The sequence below is a fragment of the Watersipora subatra genome, chromosome 1, assembly GCF_963576615.1.
Source record: "Watersipora subatra chromosome 1, tzWatSuba1.1, whole genome shotgun sequence".
Classification (NCBI taxonomy): domain Eukaryota; kingdom Metazoa; phylum Bryozoa; class Gymnolaemata; order Cheilostomatida; family Watersiporidae; genus Watersipora; species Watersipora subatra.
The window spans coordinates 62,427,448-62,433,483 of NC_088708.1; positions in this window are offsets into that span (position 1 = coordinate 62,427,448).

Here is a 6,036-nt window from a genome sequence, read left to right on the forward strand (position 1 = left end):
ATGAAGTAATAATAAATAGAATAGTGCTTAATTATAACTAGTAAATTGATAGATTTGGTCCAATTCAAATATGTTTAGCAATATGTAAGGATGCCAGTGTATGAAAATTATGTTAGTGTCAGCTAATAAAATTTTTATGGAAATTCTTTCACTCAACTCATTCCTTAATTTTTACACATTTTCCACTATACAGCTATATGTATTTACAAAGTACAACCTAAAAATCATTAACATTTTGTTAGAACAAAATGTCATATCTTGTCTTATCATTTTATTTGGTCAAAACAAAAATCTATTTTTTGCTACATAAAGGCTTAGATATTGTTACATTTTTATATTTTGAAGACTAATGATTAATATTTCTTTTCTTGAGTTGGTAGTGTGGTTGGTAGTTGCTATGTTTTTCTGTAGCAAATGGAGTTACGATTGTAATTTAAATTATTCATCAACTTTAACGAAAAGACAGCTTGAATAAGCTATTGTTGGCTTATACCAAGCTGAAAGCTATGCAGATGTCTAACTAGTCAAGTTTTGTTTTATGTGTCTTTCTAAATAAAAAGTGCAAAAGTTTGTATCATAATTTAATAGTCAAAAATCTCAAACCTCTGGAGGCATCAGGCAAAGGTATGGCCAAAATGGGGGAGAGTTCTATCCAAATCAAAACTTGGTTAGTCTGGCTGGTATAGCTTAATAGTCAATTAATCAGCAGGGTTAATGCTTGCTACTTTTCACACAGATCATCTGTGTGACAATAGTCTTCATCTTGTGTGACATAGCCTTCAGAGACAATCATCTTTACAATAGCCTCCATCCATCTTAGATTAAAATTGTTCTTCACTGCATAGAAATACGCTTTTGTGGGTAGGTATGATTGACTATTGCAAAGTGAAACTGATGCTTTTTCTGCAGTTTCACAGGGAAAAATCATGTAAATATGTTTGCCACTTACTGCTTATACTGTTTAGCTGAGCAGTTTTTGCCTTCGGATTTGGTACGCCTTTTTAGTAAAGCTACTATCTGTTTCTGAAGACGCTGTTTACTGCCATTACAAAGTTCAAACAGCTATTTTGCTAATAATGGATTTTACAGCTTGAACGCTTAAGTTTGTGGCTGTCAGCTTATCTATTCTCAGCTTTTAATTCTCCATTTTTACTTCGGTGTTTAATTCATCCATCTTGGCCCATCACCTGTTTTTGTGAGCGTGAATATGTTATGTCAGCCACATTATTAAACAAGCTGGCAAACAACAAGTCACTATGGGTAAACATGAATCATGAATGCAACATGATGTATCTACCTTCAAGAATAAGTACCCATGTACTGAAGATTGACAAGTCTATCAAAAGTTTTTATGTATAACCTTTTCACATGGTTTATGAGCATCATAAATGTCAGCAGGACTGCTGAAGCTGCACCTATTCATCAACAATATGTGATTGCTTTCACAAATTTAATAACAAGGCAAAACTGGTAAACCTTTGGAATGACTGAGCTTAACTGAGTAGAGTTTTAAAATGCTTTGTGCTATCAAACTAGTAGAATCAATCAGCTTTTTTGTCACATCAACAGCAGGCTCACCGGTTCTTGATTTTGAATGCATCTCATTAGTTGCATCAACAATACACGCAACATACATCAGTTGCACCCAACAATAGCTGTAATGCGATGAGTGTGGGTGTGTTCAAATCTTTCAATCTTTGATCATAAAATCAAACAAATAGAGGCAATGAATAGCTTAATTCTTAGTTGATGCATTTGGGTCGCAGCGGTCACATCCAGTTGCTCAGCGCAGACTGGTACTTTTATCGTATGACTGAGAAGAGCTCAGCTGGTTGCTTGATGGATCTTCACACCAACTTGGTCCCCCGCCTAACTCAATAGAGGCAAAGTCTTGACCTCCACATGAAAGTAGACATTGTCCTGAGCATCATCACTGTCACTATTGGAGTCTTTCTCTTTGATTGTTTAAAATCATGATGAATAATTACATTTAAATTTTTGGTCAGCCATATTGGTATAGCAAACAGGGATGTGCAAGCTCAGTGAATATTCAATAAATTGGATGATAGTCTCTTGCAATTAATTGGATGATGCAGCTCGATGTGATCTTGATATATCCCCAGCTAAATGAAATAGAAACCAAACTTTGTTTGGCCAAAATGTTATGGGTTGGTAGGATCAGACACTAACATCAGTCCAATATCTACACAAGCACCCGAAGGAACTTGATATCGAACAGTCAAAACTGAAATTGAGACTACTTACTTCAACCATGACTAAAATTCTGGTTGCTGACTTCAAGCTTTCTTGCTTTCGGCGCATTCATGCTTCTTCATGCTAAGTCTCGTGCATTCTCACTTTGTCACTCATTTATACCTGAAACTATCATACCATTTCAACTGGTATCAAATTACAACAACTAACTGATAAAGGTCTTAACACTTCTATCTATTGTAGCTGTGTTTGGTATTGGCTATAGCTGCTGTAACTAATAGTTAATAGTTCAGATAGCAAAGTTGGTCATACTCCATTCTTCGGTAGTACAATTGTACTTTGTGTAACCTTTATTGTCCAAAGTATGTCGCTTGTTGTGCCATTTGCTAACGTTCATCTCTGTTCTTTATTGTTCACTGTGGATGTGGTCAAAGTATTGTCCTAACTTCGTTTTCTCTGTAAGTTCGCCTACCTCGTATTTTGTATATTGGACGCTCTCATCTCATGATATGCAAATAACTTACCTCTTGATGCTCATGGCATGTTTTTGGAGTTGTCCTTTCTACGAGTCTTTGTAGGTGGTCTACTTATCTACATAATGGAATGGTGATGCATGCAGCATTGATCTCTATTACTACTGATAGTGATATTCCTTGAGATGACATTAGTCTCAGTTTTGACGGCTGAGCTTGTGTAAAGCTTTCATCGCATTCCCGTGTCAATGCAAGTCTTCAAGTTGTTTGTTGCAGTTTGGTGTATGTTCTCATTCTATTTTTTGTCAAGAACTGTTCTTGAATTATAGCATATTGTTATTGCAGCCTCCTGTTTTTAAATTGTTTTTATTCCTGATTCCATTTTGTGCAAGCGCTGTAATATTTTATCAATATATTATTTCTTTTTATACGTACAGGTTGTATTTTTAAGATGTAGGAGGCCTAGTTGATTAAGTGAAGTTTGCAAGTGTTCTGTCTATGTTTTCTAAACTTTTGAAGCAGAAGTGTTTCTATTATTTCAAGACTAATCAATAATCAATCAATAATCAGACTTCTTCCAATAGTTTTAGTTGACTTTCTCCATCACTGTCAGCTAGCTTAATAGATCTGTTTTAAGGATTATCTTCTCTGTTGGTTGGCAGTAATAGATCTGTTTTAAGGTTTATCTTCTCTGTTGGTTGGCAGTAATAGATCTGTTTTAAGGTTTATCTTCTCTGTTGGTTGGCAGTAATAGATCTGTTTTAAGGTTTATCTTCTCTGTTGGTTGGCAGGAATAGATCTGTTTTAAGGTTTATCTTCTCTGTTGGTTGGCAGTAATAGATCTGCTTAAAAGGTTGACTTGCGACAAAATTCACATTACAGTTATTTGAATCAAAAGATTCACCATGTCTTACTCTGTTGTGTTGTAAGTGCCAAATATGTGAAAATGTGATTACAAGCTCTTAAAAGCTCAAAAACGAAAAGCCGCCGTAGATTGGAATCTCTTTATTTCGATGACGTAGCCACGAAATTTGGTTATCATCTTGTCACGTAAGTTCTCACGTGAATTAAAAGACCAATACAAAGCTCAATATAAAACTTATCGTAGTACTAGTTTATGACAAACACTTCGGATTTTACCGAAGACCCGGAATCAAATATAGATGCTCCGCTACTTTACAGTTTGTTTCGGCCTGGTCTAATCGGCAAGTCGTAATCTGATCATGTGACCCAATACTTCGCAAATAATTTCTGCAGCACTTGTCGATTATCACAAGTGACCAACAGGCTCATCATGATTATCAGACAATGATATGTACTTCTTCAAGCTAAGGCTAAAAAATTAAACGAATTTTTACGGTAAGTTATAAGATATCACTGCTAAAAGTGACAGCATTACGATGACGATAAAATAGACGCAGAAGAACAATAGACATAGTTTTATTGAATGCGTGAAGTGTATTTGTGAAAATATTTCGACGAATAGGGTTGCAAGAAAGTGTAAACAGAAACCATCTCTCACAACTACATCACATTTGAGCTGTTTTGGAAAGGGAATCCAAACTACGCGGTCTCGTGTGGCTGCGATTTTCTGTTCGTTTTTTAACTTTTAAGTGCTTGTAATCACCTTTCCACATATTTGGCACCTACATCACAACAGAGTAAGACATGGTGAATCTTTTCATATCAAATAACGGTAATGTGAATTTTGTTGCAAGTCAACCTTTAAGGTTTTTCTTCTTTATTGGTTGGCAGTAATAGATCTGTTTTAAGGTTTATCTTCTCTGTCGGTTTGCAGTAATAGATCTGTTTTAAAGTTTCTCTTCTCTGTCGGTTTGCAGTAACAGGTCTGTTTTAAGGTTTATCTTCTCTTTCTGTTTGCAGTAATTGATCTGCTCAAAGATTTGTCTTACCTTTACTGTAGCTCAATTCATTATACTTCTTGGTCTAGTTATAGTTTTGTAATAATGTTATTACTCAGTTACTTTCTAATGGTTTTATTGTTAATGTTGCTTTCAAAAGCTGTGATAGCATGCGCAGCTGCAATGGGTAGTTTTATAGATCCCAAAGTCTACATAAATTTCAAAATATTCAAAGGTGCATTTGCATGTTTTATTTGTTGGAAGAATAGTTTCCTATGGGTACATTTCAAAGTATTCTGTAAATGGTTTAAGTAAATTTTGTACATTTCACGCTAGCTTTTTTCTGCACTTTCCTCGTAGATATTATAGCTTGGTAGTTATTATAGCTTGGTAGTTAGCTAGCAGCAACATTTGTGTTATGTCACAAGTCAGCATGAATGAAGAGTCAAATAAAGCCGAGTGTGCAAAACTCACAGCATGGTATCTTCACATTTTATGCTGTACTTTTTGTAACTCTGAGGTTCTTATTATAAGCAGATTTACATGTATGTAGCAATTCATAAGTTGATATTTCAGTTTGATTAAGAAATTAGGAGTTGTCAACTCCTAGGTTCACTATATGATCATGGGAGAATAACTTTACAATTTATCTAGTTTATCCATGTATAACACAGATTATTTATTTCATTCTAGTAACTATACATCAATCATCAAACTTTTTGTGTTGCCCTCTAGTTTTGTTTTAACAACTGTCAAGGGCCTGTTAGTTGGCAAATAATTCATTCTCATGCTGGATATAGCATTCTCCCATAGGCAACGTTTGCGAGGCATGCACTCTCAAAGGCCACATGTAGAGCACACAACATCTGCTTTTGCTATAAATAGTATTTTAATGCAATTTTGAGAACAGCTATAACAAAGAGTCTATATCACAGTTTTAAGATATTCATTACTGCTCTATAGTATCATCCATAGGATTAAAAACAATCAATTTGTTAACAAGTTTGACCTTGTATAACTTAACTCACAATATAATGATATAATTCAGTTGCTGGTGTTATTATTTTATTTTGGCTAGCACCACGCATTTCCAGACCCTCTTAAATCATTAAAAATTGAGTATACAGCTGTAATTTTCTTACAATGACAAACTTCATGGTATAAATATTTTTTGAGACAAGTCTAAGCTAACATGCTCAAGGTGGATATAACCAAAACATACTATATTAGGCTGCTTTGCCTCTTTTCATAATCAATTTAACTGTGAGAAGTAGGTGTACTGTGATGAAACCTCTGGTGTTTTGTAGCTGTAATGTCATGTTTAATTTTTCTATGTTTTATTATTTTCAAGTAGCAGAAGAGATATTAGGTGTATTACAGGTTTATGGATTATCAAGATAATAATCTAAATTGCTATTGATCAATTCTTATTTTAGGCATATGTAGATGGGTAGCTTTCATCCAAATTCACAATATGGATATTTCAA